Source organism: Pseudophryne corroboree, chromosome 5 (assembly GCF_028390025.1).
Source record: "Pseudophryne corroboree isolate aPseCor3 chromosome 5, aPseCor3.hap2, whole genome shotgun sequence".
NCBI lineage: Eukaryota > Metazoa > Chordata > Amphibia > Anura > Myobatrachidae > Pseudophryne > Pseudophryne corroboree.
This window is the reverse complement of record NC_086448.1, coordinates 502729945-502746460: the sequence shown is the minus strand read 5'-3', so window position 1 is coordinate 502746460 and position 16516 is coordinate 502729945. Positions and strand designations below refer to the sequence as shown.

General features: G+C 44.1%; 1 protein-coding gene across 1 annotated transcript in view; it reads right to left on the bottom strand.

Annotated features, from left to right (window-relative positions):
- Positions 1–16516, bottom strand: part of LOC134927916 (leukocyte elastase inhibitor-like) — a 131575-nt gene that overhangs the window by 10844 nt on the left and 104215 nt on the right. The gene's annotated exons all lie outside the window — the stretch shown is intronic.

Here is a 16516-nt window from a genome sequence, read left to right as displayed (position 1 = left end):
TACAGCAGCAAGGGTGAGATTGTGTCTTCTGCGAAATTCCCACTTCAGTTGGAGAATATCGTCCATCTTTTGGTCTATGACCTCGACCGGGTCCTCGGTGCTATTCGTAATATATGTGCAACATTTCACGCCGTATTGTGTTGCCAGTGTGACACAATATCCGCCTGTTACTGCTGTGAGGTAATTAAGAACCATTCTATGCTGGACTAGTTCTGTTTTGTAAGCTTGAAGTTCCCTTCCAGTATACCTAAACGTGTCATCATACATTTCAGTGATATTATCTAACAAATTTGCAAGCGCAGAAATGTATTTATAATTCAACACTCCTCTGGCGGTGCGAGTGAAATCTAACGCGATTAGAAACTGAATCCCGGTGGATTCATGGATCATGTCAGAGGCCGGATGCTCTGTTCTTTCTATCAGGTGCCGTTTAACTATGTGCTCGTAATGGGTGTGAGTATAAGGAGCTTGGGCAACACGGTGTATGTCTTTCATTTTGTCATGTGATACAGTCATTACTTCAGGCAGTACTTTTCCAATATAACACAATCCTTCAGAGTTTGGGGCAAGCCACTTATACGCCTTTCTCCCGCATATGAAATATGCATCATCGGGGAGAACATATGGGACGGAGTAGGACATAACCATATTGCACACCTTCCATGTGAAATCTCCTAACCCTAACTCTTCCATCTGCTTAGTACACGTATCAGGTTGTACGATATGTGCACAGTATCCTGGTGATACCTCTCCAACTCTCGTAATCCTATTTCCTAAGGTATACCTATACCGGAAAGATTTTCCTCTACTGGCTATGTGGCGTATAAGCTCTGTATCTGTAGGCATTCTGTCTGCTCTATGCGAAAAGGTCATGGTTTGATTACTCCATGACACTTCCCAATTTCCCGGCTTTCGGGGATTGGAGATGTTAAAGCATAATAGGGACCTATCCACATGGTATTGGTGGAGCTTCAAACTAGGAGGGCTGGAGATATTAAACCTCCTGTCCACCGGTCTCCCACCACTTAATCAAGTACCTCCCCTAACGTTAAAGGAAATGGTACTAGCCCTGACTTGCTATGACCTTGAGGTACTTGAGAGCATAACCAACAATCTGTTTTATTTAACACACTACCCACTAAGGAGTGATAGTCACTCAATGGATGCCGATCCATATGGATATTAAAACTGGATTGGCATTTCTTTATGCACCCATCCTCAATGACATTGTTACAGAGCCGACAGATACAGTTTTCTTCAGCTAACAATCCATCACAATTCCTTCTGTGGTCAATGCTATCGGATCGTTTTCTGATACTCGCCTTTACTTGTTGGTTAAGTTGTTCTTGGAAAACTACGCCTCCATCTCTGTCATCAGAACCCATTCCAGAACCTCTCTCGAACTCCATGGTACTCTCGCCGGAACAGACTGCTCTGGTCAACATCATGGTCAACAGGAAAATCCGGATCACAGTCTCTTGAGGCAAGTCCATCTTAGGAGGAGACGAAGAAGAATGAGAAGGGGGGAAAAATAATTTGAGGGAGAGGGGATGGGAAGTGGAGAAAAACAATAAAAGGGAACAGGGGATCGACAACTGCTTTTGGTCTTGTGGTTCTCGATGCTCAGGTGCCGCCTTAGTCCTCCTGGAACAGACACTCCAGTGATACAACCTCTACCGTCTGTTCCTTATCACGGGGCCTCTCTGGGTCAGCAACCTTTTTACAGTGGGACGAATGAACCCAAGTCTCTCTCTCAGCAACCTTCAATGCTGTAGTGCTAGTCAATAAGACCTGGTATGGTCCTTCCCATCTGTCAATAAGGCAACCTGAGCGTAGAAAATTCCGTATCATTACATAATACCCAGGTTCAATGTCATGACAATTACTATCTGGTAAATCAGGAATCACTAACTTTAGATTATCATTTTGATTCCTTAACTGTTTACTAATGTTAATCAAGTATTTTACAGTCACTTCATTGTTACACTTCAAATCATCCTGAGGGTTAATCATAACATGCGGTTGTCGACCAAACAAGATTTCAAAGGGAGACAGATTAAGAGGGGACCTGGGAGTGGTTCTGATGATCAGTTTATTTTTAATAGTGCTGTTCACTCTTTCCACTTTCGCACTCGCCTGTGGACGGTATGGAGTGTGCAGCTTGCTATCAATTCCCATCAATTTACACATTCCTTGAAAGACATCACCTGTAAAATGGGTACCCCTATCACTTTCGATAATTCTAGGGATACCATATCTACATACAAATTCCTGCACAATTTTCTTAGCAGTAAACATAGCGGTATTTGTGGCCGCCGGAAATGCTTCGACCCAATTTGAGAAAACATCTATACAAACAAGTACATATTTCAAATTTCGACAAGGGGGTAATTGAATAAAGTCAATCTGTATTACCTGGAAAGGGCCGCCGGCAGGTGGGATATGGGATGGTTCTGTTGGTATTGTTTTTCCGATGTTCTTTCTCAGACAGGTAAGGCATGACATTGCCCTTTTACTCGCATGAGATGAAAATCCTGGGGCACACCAATATGCTCTTACCAACTTGCACATCCCTTCCTTGCCCAGATGAGTCAGCCCATGAGCTGCCTCAGCTAAACATGGAAGGTATGCTTTGGGGGCCACTGGTTTACCTTGTCCATCCGTCCAGAGTCCTGAGGACTCCTGGCCATATCCCTTTGCCTTCCAGACTGCCCTTTCCTGTGCGGAACACAAATTTTGCATCTCACACAACTTCTGTGTGTTGATGGTATTAAATACCATCAGTTGTGTGGTGTCTGTCTGTCTGGGGGTAGCAGCTGCTAACTTAGCTGCTTCGTCTGCTCGGCTGTTACCAAGTGATACTGGGTCTTGGCTATATGTGTGTGCTTTACACTTGATAACAGCCACTCTGTCGGGTTCCTGTATCGCTGTTAGAAGCCTTTTGATGTGAGCTGCATGCGCTACCGGTGTACCAGCTGCCGTCATGAAATTTCTGAGGCGCCATAGGGCTCCGAAATCATGGACTACCCCGAATGCGTATCTAGAATAGGTGTAGATATTGGCTGATTTGCCCTTAGCCAATTCACATGCTCTGGTTAGGGCGACCAGTTCAGCAACCTGGGCTGAGTGAGGTGGGCCTAGCGGTTCCGCTTCTATGGTGCCTTGGTCATCTACGACTGCGTATCCAGTACACAAGTCTCCCGAGTCTGACTGTCTATGACAACTACCGTCCGTGTAGAACGTAAGTTCTGCATCTTCCAGTGGGTTGTCACTGATGTCAGGCCTTGCGGTAAAATTTTGGGTAAAATATTCCATACAATCATGAGTGTCTTCCTTTGTGTTAAATTCTCCTTCCCCACCACTCTCATCCTCCACCCTTTGTGCCTGTCCAGGCACACCTGGGAGATATGTTGCAGGATTTAATGCACTGCATCTCCTTATGGTGATGTTTACGGGGGCCATTAGTGCCAATTCCCATCTTGTAAACCGCGCTGATGAGACGTGTCTGGTTTGGGCAGAATTTAACAAGGCTGACACTGCATGTGGTGTATGAATTGTGAGGTTGTGACCTAGCACGACGTCTTCGCTTTTCGTTACTAGCAATGCTATCGCAGCAACACTTCGCAAGCATGTGGGGAGGGATCGCGCTACCGTATCTAGCTGAGCGCTGTAGTATGCTACCGGCCTGCTGGCATCACCGTGCTTTTGGGTTAGTACGCCTGCCGCGCAACCAGCACTTTCTGTTCCGTATAGCTCAAAGGGTTTCCCATAGTCTGGCATACCTAATGCTGGTGCCTGCGTTAGGCACTGTTTAAGTCTCTCAAATGCTGTCTCAGACTCGTCTGTATGCGAAATCCGATCAGGTTTGTTTGAGGAGACCATTTCCTGCAGAGGTAACGCCAAAATGGAAAATCCTGGGATCCAATTACGGCAATACCCACACATTCCTAAAAATGTTCTGATCTGTTGCTGGGTTCGTGGCAGGGTCATGTCTCTAATTGCTTGAATTCTATCAGCGGTCAGGTGTCTCAGTCCTTGTGTTAGACAGTGTCCCAAATATTTTACCTTAGTTTGGCATAATTGCAACTTGTCTTTGGAAACCTTGTGTCCAGTGTCTGAAAGATGAAACAGGAGCTGTTTCGTATCCTTCAGGGATGCTTCCAATGAATCAGAACACAGCAGTAGATCATCCACGTACTGTATTAATACTGATCCACTCACTGGTTGGAAAGACTGTAAACAATCATGCAAAGCCTGGGAAAATATACTTGGACTATCTATGAATCCTTGTGGTAATCGAGTCCATGTGTATTGGACTCCTCTGTATGTGAATGCAAACAAATATTGACTGTCAGGGTGCAGAGGTACCGAAAAGAAAGCGGAGCAGAGGTCAATAACAGTGAAAAATTTCGCAGTGGGAGGGATTTGCATTAGGATGACAGCTGGATTTGGCACTACGGGGAACTGACTTTCAACTATTTTGTTAATCCCCCTTTGATCCTGCACTAGCCGGTAACCCCTCCCCCCACTCTTTTTAACAGGGAAGATGGGACTATTGGCAGTGCTGGACGTTCTTACCAGAATGCCCTGTTGTAGCAAGCGCTCTATTACGGGATAAACTCCTAACTCCACCTCTGGCTTCAGAGGGTACTGTGGGATTTTTGGAGCTATCCTACCATCTTTTACTTGTACAACTACCGGAGCTACGTTTGCCATTAATCCAGTGTCCTGTCCATCTTTTGTCCAAAGTGACTCTGGTATCTGAGATGTCATTTCTTCTACTTGGGAGGGAGTCCTATTTGTCATAGTGGTATGTGACATTAATTTTGACGGGGAGTCTAACATGTCTCGTACTTCCTGAGCGTGATTCTCAGGTATGTCCAAGAATACACCTTCAGGAGTACAATAAATGACGCACCCCATTTTACACAATAAGTCTCTACCCAGGAGATTAGTCGGTGCCGATGCAGCCAGCAAAAAGGAATGCTTGGTATGTAACGGCCCTACTGTAATCTCGGCTGGTTTGCTAACAGGGTAGTGCTGGACTACTCCCGTTACCCCTATGGCTGGAATTGTCTTACCAGTGGTTCTCATGCCCACTGTCGAATTTATCACTGATTTGGCCGCCCCTGTGTCTACAAGAAAGTTTAATGATTTACCAGCTACATTGATTGCAATTTCTGGTTCACTTCCAAGGCTTGCAATCAATTTTACTGGCTGCAGATTACAGGTATGGCCACACCCCTATTGGGTATGGTGACCTCCCTGAATTCCGCTGGCAGCAACTACTTGTGATGGAGTTAATTGGGAGCTACCAGAGGCTTGCCAGTCTCTGTTCGGGGGGTATCTTTTTGTTTCCCCTGCATGTGGCTCATAACTCCGTTTCTGCGGACCCTGCTCCCAATGTCGTGTGTCGTGTCGTTGTCTAGGGGGTTGGTATGAGTTTTGTACATTTCTCGATCTACAGTCTCGTGCCATGTGTCCCTGTTTATGACAAGAATAACAAGTAACCACATTTGACTTACCCACAGGGTTTGGTGATATAAACAAAGGCTGCCTTGTGGTCAGGGCCTGTATACTTACTGCCATTAACTTATCACCTTGTTGTTCCCTGTGTCTGGTGATGTTCCTATCGTGATCAATAGCAGCCTCTCTCAAAGTAGCCACAGACAGACCTCGCCAACATGGTTGTGTGGTCTGTACCCTAGTCTTTAATGACTCTTTTAAACCATCCATCAGTACCGATACTGCTACTTCTCGATGGTTTATGTTTGTTTTAATGTCCTCTATGCCTGTGTATTTTGCCATTTCTGATAATGCTCTGTGAAAATACTCTGCAGCTGTTTCTGACTCCTTCTGTTTAATGGAGAATATTTTGTTCCATTTAACTACGGCTGGGAAATACTCCTTTAACTGTAAGCTTATTCTTTTTACATTATCTTTGTTGTACACATCTGTAAGAGGTACATCCTGATCTAATCCACAGTCAGCTAAAAATTGAGTTGCGTCAACATTGGGGGGTAAACATGCTCTCAGCAATATCTGCCAGTCTTTGTTGTTGGGCTCTAAAGTGTTTCCTAGGTCTCTGATGTATTTTGGCTGGCAACTAAGTCTTTTCTAGGGTCAGGGAATTCAGACACTATGGTCCTTAATTCCATTCGGGAAAATGGGCTATACATGGCAATGTTCCTCACAGGGGTGACTCCTGATGTGTCAGTTTTCCCATTTGGAACAGCTATTACCCTAACAGGATTAACTCTAACAACATCACTCTGTGTGGGTTCTACAGCCTGTGGTGAAATGGCTTCAGCATAGTGTATGGTGCCGTACTTACCTGTAGATACGACCTCACCTATCCCTCCGCTAGGGGCCCTTGTTACTAATCTCGTGGGTGGAGCTGTGCCTACTGTGGTCTCTGCTATGGTGGCTGCTAGAGAGAGCGCTGAAATTGTTGCCGATTCGTCTTCTTGATCACACTCCTGAGGAAGGTTCAAAACAGGGTACAACTTGCACGGGTTAATACTTGCATTGGTTAATTGGTTAACATTATCTTTAACATTTACACGGTTGCTAAGTGTTTGTGTGTTACACCTTAGTGCGTCATTCTCCGCAACCAATTTCTCTCCTGATATGTATGGTGGCGGTGGGGCCGTGGCTATCAGTTTTCTGATCGAGCCAGATCCCGCCGCCTGAGCCAATCCTCTCTGTATGTCACCCTCCTGTTGCCACAACTGCAAATAATCATAATGCTTGATTCGTCTCTTTGCTGATTTAATGAGACATATCCTTCTCCTTAAATTCGTTAACACTTCTGGGCAGAAGCTACCTACTCTGGGGAATTTCTCCCCGTCATGTACCGTCATTCTCTCCCATTCATCACATAAAACCTCTGTGTGTGAACCGTATTTTTCACACATCACGTATCTTGCCGACCCGACTGGTCGGTTCACTGAATCAACCCGAACCGAGGTTGATCGCCCCCTACCTGAACAAGTGGCCCCCATAGTTCGAAGGTGTTGCTTTATTCAGCCAACCCTTACGCAAACCAAAATGTTCAAAATAGGCTGACGGTGGCGGTTTACCGAGTACCCCACTCACTCGCCCACGCCGACCAATACGACCTGATCACACTGATATGGTGCTGGCGTACTCTACCTAGGGCCCCTGCGACCTGAACCTCTATTTACTGGAACCTGTGAGGGTGATCCGAAGAACACTTACTCTTTCCAGTAACTATTGGTTGTTGGATAGTTCCTGAGTGAGCAGCGAACCTCCCTTAAAATAAAAAAAATTACACAAATCACGTTAGAATGTACAAATAGCATTTATGACCTTCGTACACAAATAGTACCGGTCAGGTTTACTAATGTACACAATTACGTGCGGTACAATCGTTCAGCACATAAGCAACTAATCTTATGTACGGAGCGACTAGTGGAATCGAAAATTGCGGCTGCGAATTCCTTCAGCAAGAGCTTGTATGGCCTATATGGGTGTTGCACCAACCCTTTCTTGGTGTTGTGCCTGTGGACTGTATAGCGGACTTCCTTGTCTGCTGTACCTGAACCTGTTGGTATGCTATGACCTCCTGGTCTGTTACAGTATGACCTCCTGGTCTGCTACACTCTAATGCTCAAATTGTATGTTTTAACCAGGGATGCCTCCCTAGCCACCATGTACGTCACTTAAACGCATGTACCTCACGAGAACTCGACTTTTCTTGTGGTTCAACCTGTAAAATTGTATACAACACACTCACTCACCACATATACACTTTTGTTTCTATTTCTATTTCTGCGCAGAAATTTCTCTTTAGACCAGATGTGTTACAAATTAGGAGAAGGATCTATTAATTTAAATTTTGAATGTTAAAATAGATTTGTGCGATTTATCGCCTTGCGTTATTTACCGCGTTGCGCTATTTATCGCGTTGAGAAGAGAAAAAAAACTTGTGATTTGAGTTACGTGGGCGTACCCGGACGCTCCGCTGCGTGATATACGCTGTGTGCGTCGGCCTTTGGTTTGCGTACGCAAGTCTCAGTCCTTTGTTAGAGACACGTGTACGCAAAATAAAGATCCACCGTAACACAATTTATACGTTTATCAATGTAGATGATCCTTGATCATCTACCGCGCACCACACTGACTTCGCCTTGTCTCTCAGACAGAGCTGTGTGTTTGTCTATACTTTAACTATATTACCTTTTTACTCTTAAACTATAGAATAGCAGCAAATCTCTCTTAGCACGTTTATCAACTATAAAACTGGCAAACAGGAGAGTGATATACGAAAATACACAAATGAAAAAAAAATGCAGATATATATGTGTGCGTGCGTGTGTACGCAAGACAGAAAAATAAACAGTTTTAAAAGAGACTAGCGTGTTGTTCTTACCTCCGGTTCCCGGATTCCTTCAGCACCCTTTACTAAGAGAAGCAGACGCTTATCCAAACAGCACTACGAGGAATATGATCTCCCGCCCTTTGCTGCTGGATAATGTCTGCTGAAATTACCTAGTGCAGATATGTGAAGGACAGGACGAGCCCGCAATTGATAAAGCTAAATATTTATCTTATATAATACCCTTTATGAGGTCTAAGAACACTGTACGCTAACTACGTATGAAGTACCGTAAGGGTACGCACGTTGCGTAACAATCGCTTAGCCGTGGTCGAGACGCTCAAGCGTTACGTTCGCTCACGGCCAAGAGATCACTGGCAGGCACGCTATTGGCTGCCGACTACTGTAATGATTCGCTATAGCGATGCGAACGCTCGAGACCACGAGGAGATCACCAGCGGCGCAGACGCTCACAATGTTAAACCTTTATATCTAAACCATAAACAGTGTATTATGCAGCAAGCCCTTTGTGTAGTGATATGGTGTAAATGCAACACAGTATAACCTTACTAACTTAAAAGCAGCTTGAGCGTCACCGACGCTCTGAGAATACTTAACTCTATAAGAAATACACAGATACCTGGGCTTAGGGTCCAAAGCCTAATATATATATATTTTGAATGATATACTTGCAAAAGAATTAATACAAATACAAATCATACACTACAATATAACATAGACTAACTAACCAGGTAACTACACAGTAAATACAATACAATTAAGTTTAAGAGAAAAATGAGAGAAAGAGGAGAGAGAGAAAGATATGGCCCATAATAACAAGAGAGAAACAGTATGATTACGGAGAAAAACTTACGCACAAAGGAAACGATCGCATGCGCCTCTGGACATCCAGCTCCCGATTTTCAGCAATGATAACCGTTGAAGAGTGAGCTGGATGTGATCGGCCTTTCTATTTATGCCCCACACACAATGCAATTCAATGGTCCCTACAATCTCATTGTTCATTGGACACAGGAATTCCTCCTCGCATTATAACAAAAGGTCATAGGTTGATTCATACAGGTGGGCTGTGACTATTTCCAACAGCTCAGGTGGGAGGGAAACTGGGTTTCCCGCCGCATGGGTAATAAAGTGCAAATAAAGTAAATGTTCATAAACTTCTTATGTCCATAACTATTCGCACGAGCGATTGATCTGCTTCAAACTAACACCGGAATATTGCTAATTAAATATTCTTCCGATGGATACTAAACACCACTGTACTACTCCTGTCTGACCCTTTGTATCAAACAAAGAGGGATCTCTCTGTCCAGGAACATGCTATATTAACTAAACTTTCAGAATCTATCAAAGGGACCATGATCTACAAAATACATTATATGGTGAAAATATGTAACGATTGAGTCGCACGCTACGATCACATAAACTCTACCGTAAATACGCATACCGTGCGCCTGCGGGTGCCCGCGACTGTGAGTATGCGCACGTACGGGAGAGCGTACGCATGCGCAGCACGGACCTGTGTGAGGTGCAAATATGGTAGTGTGCATAGAGATATTTTTCTGACTTTGACAACACCAATTTTGAAGACTAATTGCATAGGTCCATTTTGTGAATCTCAATAAAGGCTTGTTTTTCCTGCGAAAATGGGTTATCACAGAAAATTGAATTCCTTCCTGGGTGTTCTTTTGTTTTTTTGGGCACTAATTTGTCTGTTTTACGGTTGACACCTCTACTACACTAAGAGCATCACATGAGGTTACAAAAGAAGATGCCTGATTGTGTTTGGGGCCTCCACAATAGACATTCTTCTGCATGAAACAGCAGTAGCACTAGCAGGTCCACCACCTGCAAATAAAGGCCATGGCCTCAGCCTTTCCTTACCACTGCATGTGGTGTATGGCATATTGGCAATTTTACATTTTTCGGAAGTCAATTTCTTTTTTTTTGTGAGAGCAACTACTCTGAAATGAATCCCCAATTTTGATCTTTCAGATGTCATTTGATAGGGCGTGTGATGTAGATGTGCAATAAGGTCGCAGAATTTTGACAAGTATTCAGGTTCTCGAGCAATAACGCATCAAGGTCATGATTTTTCCCATAGAAAAAGCATTGAGTGGCACGCTTTTTGTTGCTTGATTTCGAGCAACGGTTGACTAGTATCTCTTTAAATCACCAATTAAGAATTAATATACTACACTATATGGTGCTGTTTTCACACACTCTTTAGATATCTTAGCTCTGGACCGCCTACACAACGGACGTGTTTGGAGAAATAAGAGCTGCCACCCTTATCAGGGGAAGTATTTGTGCATTGTGTGGACTAAAATAAATAAATAAATTATATATATATATAGGAAATCACGACAGCACTCAAAGTCTATGTATATAAAGCAAAAAATGGTGGTGCAAGGCAGCAATAAATATAAAACCTGTTTCCATGTCTGTATTTTGCCTTAAATCTAGCCTACAAAGTGCATCTAAAATAAAAATCTGACAATAATCACTATGAACTCCAAAACTTGTACCTGCTTTATATAACATTTTAAATTCCAAATAATGAGGCTACAGACATCACTCAGAGTCATGGTAGAGCAACATCGCTCATTTTACTGTACAGCTCGAGGTTGCAGTTGTGATGTTCTACCGTTAAGATCACTCCCACCCTGTTCCAATGGCACGTTGCATACATCGGCCGCTAGGTCACATGGCATTATCTGATCCCAGATGGCTGGGTATCTCCATTTCTGAGCAGCTCCTGGAACACATAACCACGACTAATATCACCTTTTGTGTACTTCTGTAAAAACTCATGGGCAACTCAGGGATATACTTATTTTTTTCCGTACCATACAATCTTACTGTACAGCACATACATGTTAGCACTAGAGATGAGTGGGTTCAGTTCTCAGAGAACGTTCCGAGCCCGGATCCAAGTCAGGCTCGGGTTTTCCCGCCTAACTCGGAAACCAGAACGAGGCAAAACGTCATCATCCCACTTTCGGATTTCGCGGGGTTTGGATTCCATATAAGGAGCCACGTATTGCTGCCATTTTCACTCCGGCATTGAAGAGTGTACAGAGAGGACGTGTCTCCGTTCTCTCAGTGTCAGTGTCTTGTGCTGTATTTGTCCAGTCACAGTGGTTGTGTCCTCTTGCTGCCATATGTCCATTGCTGCTGTGTTGTGCTGCATCAGTTCAGTGGCGGTGTATTGTGCTGCATCAGTCCAGTGGTAGTGTCCTGTGCATCAGCCATCAGTTATTCCAGTGACCAGGCAGTCACAGTGGATATGTCCTCTTGCTGCCATATGTCCATTGCTGCTGTCTTGTGCTGCATCAGTTCAGTGGTGGTGTATTGTGCTGCATCAGTCCAGTGGTAGTGTCCTGTGCATCAGCCATTTACCAGTCAGTCACAGTGGTATACTCTGCAGCCATATGTCCACTGCTGCCGTATAATAATAATAATAATAATAATAACAACAACAAGTCCCTTACAGCGTTGCTGTGTGGTCCTGCATCAGAAGAGTGGTAGTGTCCTGTGCATCAGCCATCAGTCATTCCAGTGACCAGGCAGTCACAGTGGTATACTCTGCATCAGACCAGTGGTAGTGCCCTGTGCATCAGTCAGTCCAGTGACCATTCACAGTGGTGGTGTCCTCTGCTGCCATATGTCCAGCCTCAAATGGCTCCACAATCAACCCAGCAGCATCAGGGCAAACCCGGTATCATGCATAGCAACGGCTCCGGAGCGTGGCACGTTTTGCCGCGCTCCGGAGCCGTTGCTATGCATGATACAGGGTTTGCTTAGCTTAGTTACCAGTGTCATGGAGTGGGAGGAGACAGCAGGGGATGCACTAGACATGCCTGGACTTGTCTCAGCCCATGCCCTGATGCTGCTGGGTTGATTGTGGAGCCATTTGATGCTTATATTTCATGTTCTGACAACAGTGCGGTTAGCCCCTGAGGAAGACCAGTCGGTTGAAACAGCTGTCGGGCTGTGTTTGCTTTACTTCACCATGCCGTTTGGTTAAGGAATAAATCCTGCTTTTCTTTCATCTACACGTGAGTGCTGACTTGTCTACTTTTTCTGCATCGCTGGAGAAGTGAGTGTGTCCCTCTCCTCGTCTTTCTTTCTCTTTCTCTCTTTTACTTCCTTGACTTTCTTATACTGCCACTTTTAAGAAATGCATATCAGATACCAGTGGATAACAGTGCATAGTTTTACAGATTTGCAGCACAGTATTTAATCTGTCTTTTATAGCGATCATTGCTAAGCTTATGCAATCATTGTTGTTGTTTCTAGCGTTGTCATGGTAACCCAGCACTGGACGTGCATCACGCTATACGTGATGACGTCCTTTTACTGCGCAACAGCTGACGGGAGACTTCCGGCCCGACGGACCTCGCCGGGAGGCGGTCCCCCGCAACGGCCCGCGCACTGAGCACAATGGTGGGGATATAAGGTGAGTGTTTGTCTATTTTGTTCATATGTCTTGAGGAAAATTTACAATAAATTGAAACGTTGACAGTACCGGAGGGCCTATCATTTACCACATTTACTGAGTCCAGAGTGCCGGGCATCCACCTCACTACAAACACGTGAAAACGTCAGCACGGGCACCGGACCAAGTTACCCTTCCTTCCAAAGAGTGCCGGACCATCACATACCTACACAGGAACGGTGTCCCAGCCATACACCGAACCAGGTCACGGCACCTTGCAAATATTTATTTATTTACATTGTTTATGACTCAACTTCTCAGCCATTGATGTGACAACTGCTTATTTGGGGCAGCACATCTCTGTATTTTTGATTTTATTCTGCTGTGTGACAACTGCTATTGCTCACTACGACACTTACTTCACAAGGACTGACCACTAAGGTTCATTCTACGCCTCACAGCATGGCTGAATCTCAAGTGTCGGATCAAGAACCATTCAATCCACTACTGATACCGTTACAAGAATATTTCAGTTATTCTGAAAGTGAAACAGAGGCCATATTACATAAGGAACAACTTTTCACACAGACGGAAGCATTGGCCCCAGATATCATCTTCCGGGACCTATTACGGTTAAAGAAAAAGGAGATTGATTTTAACTACCATGCGATCTCTCTGAGTGATTACTTTCGGTGTAAAAAAATCCCTCGAGGATTTAGAGTCCGAAACTGCCCCACAATAGGCAGATTCGACCCCGGATTCTGCCGCAGATGGATCTCCATCCTCAATAAGTGCTCACTGGATCTCATGGTACTAGTCATTGAACAATCCACCAAGGAGGTGGAAAAAATCAAATCAAAAATAGATAAAATGGAAGAATCCCATCTACCAGTGCTCACGGCGGACACGGAGAATGAGTGGCTTGTCAAATTAAGCAATCAACTATCAATATATAAAAGGGATCTCATCAAATTTAAAAAGGAAAAATTCCTTAAAGTGGAAAAAGACTATGAAAACCACCAAGTATACCGATGGTTATCTGGCCATAACAATGAGCAGAGACAACCATTCTTCAGACGACGGAGATACCCGCAAACCCGATTGGACACAGATACCTCTGCAGAAAATACCAGCACAGGTAGTGAACAAGAACGCACAGGCACCCGACGTAAAAATCCCCGAAATCCCTCTATCCCTTTAGGGGTGACAACTCGCATCAAGCTCCCAAAAAAGGCGGTCCCACTAGACGAGGTGGACAGCACAAACGCCTTAGCACGTGGAAGAAAACCACCCGTGACAGGGACAAAGAAATAATCTTCAATCTCTCAAGTTTTGAACTGACTTATAATGAAGCGAGTCTACTAGCAAAAGGGTTGTCCTATGTGCCCTCTGCGAATTTTGACAAGCTCAATTGGCAGGTGGAAACCCACCAGCTACAGCGTAAATTAAAACTCAAAGAATTTTTCTCTTGCAAACCTCGTGATCAGGTCACCACGATTCCTGAGAAACTACTACAATTCAAGACTCCCTCTACCTTTGAACCCCTTTCAAATAATTCCAGCATCAAAACATACATGAGAATCATTGACCAGGAGGTTAAGGCCCATATCAATCATGGTGTACCCACATATTCTAATCTCTCCAAACCTGAGCAGCAAGCTCTACGGTCACTAATGGAGAACGATCAATTAATAATTCGGCCCGCTGACAAAGGGGGTGCGATTGTACTGCAGGACCTCCCTGACTATATAACAGAAATCAAGCGCCAATTAGAAGAACCAGGCACATACAGTCTATTGAGGGGCAATCCTACTGAGCAGTACAAAAAAGAACTTAGATCAGCACTTCTGCAGGCCCAAGATGCCAATATTATTACAGAGGAGACATATGAAGTATTAATACCAGAATACCCATTGGTTCCTGTGTTATACACAGTACCAAAAATACACAAAGGGATATCTCCCCCTCCAGGGAGACCCATAATATCAGCAAGGGGATCTCTGTTCCAACCGACAGCAGTACTGTTAGACTCTATACTGCAACCATATGTCTCAGCACACCCACGCAGCCTTCTAGACACCACTATGCTGCTAAACAAGCTAAATAATATTGGCCCTCTGCCTAAAGATGTATGGCTGGTGACAGCGGATGTCACTAGCTTATACACAGTTATACCTCATAAAGCAGGCCTATCTGCAGTTCAAACAGCACTACAGAAAGAGAGTCCATTTGGGGCAGAACAAATTCATATTCTGACACATTTGTTAGAGCTCATTCTCACGAGAAACTTCTTCCTATTTAATAACAAATACTATCTCCAGGAAAGAGGTTGTGCCATGGGCTCGGCAGTAGCCCCCACTTATGCCAACCTGTATATGCTTCAAATAGAGGAAGAAATCTTCTTTAAAAATCCAAAAGTGGCCGAACACATCATATTCTATTCCAGATTTATAGACGACCTTCTGCTATTCTGGAAAGGACCAAAGGCATCATTGGAAGCGGTCATCACTGAACATAATAGCTCTGACAGTCCAGTCAAATTAACTGCCAAAATGGATGAACACAGCATAGACTTCCTAGATGTCAGGATCTCCTTAGTAGATTCGCTCATCCATACTACGGTTTACACTAAGGACACGGATCGAAATTCATATCTGCACTGGAACAGCTGCCATCCAAGAAATCTTAAGGCTGGCCTTCCTTACTCACAGATGTTGAGAATACTCAGAATTAACAGTGATAGATCCAAAGCATCAGCACAAATGGATGAACTAATTGAACGTTTTGCACATAGAGGATACAGTCTAAAGAATATGCAAATGACCAAACGAAAAGTCCTGCTTATGGATAGGGAGACTCTCCTACACCCAAAAGAAAGAACTACAACCAACACCAAATTACCGTGGGTCACTTCATATAATACCTCCTCGGACAAAACCATGCAAGTTGCCAAAAAACATTGGCATCTGATTAAATCTGATCAACATTTACCTCTTAATCAGACGGATCTTATGCCGTGTTTTAAAAGATCTAGAAATCTACGGGATCTTTTGGTCAAATCAGACATCTCGAGCAGGACCAAATCCCCCCACAGTAGCTTTTTACCTCCTCAGAAAACAGGCTGCTTCAAATGCACCTGTGTTACATGCAATCATATGATCACAGGAAATACATTCTGCCACCCCCATCTGGGCACCAAGTTTCATATTAAGTACCACCTGACTTGTGAAACCACATACACAGTATATCAGATACTCTGTCCCTGTGGTCTGTCATATGTGGGCAAAACTACGCGTAAATTCAAGGAACGCATGACTGCCCACAGGTCATCCATCAGATTAGCTTTACAAAAGGGCAGCAGTGATCAGCCGGTCGCTCGCCATTTTGTATTAGCTAAACATGCCCTGACTACCATCAGATACAGAATGATAGATCATATACCTCCCTTGCCTCGTGGTGGTGACCGGGGCAAGGCCCTTCTGAGATGTGAATCAAGGTGGATTCACAAACTGGACACTGTAACCCCTCGGGGCCTTAATGATATGGTACCTCTATCTTGTTTTCTTTAATTTCAATATGGCTATCATAAGTCTTTTTTCCCCATTCTTCTTCTGTGTCCCTCTCCTCGTCTTTCTTTCTCTTTCTCTCTTTTACTTCCTTGACTTTCTTATACTGCCACTTTTAAGAAATGCATATCAGATACCAGTGGATAA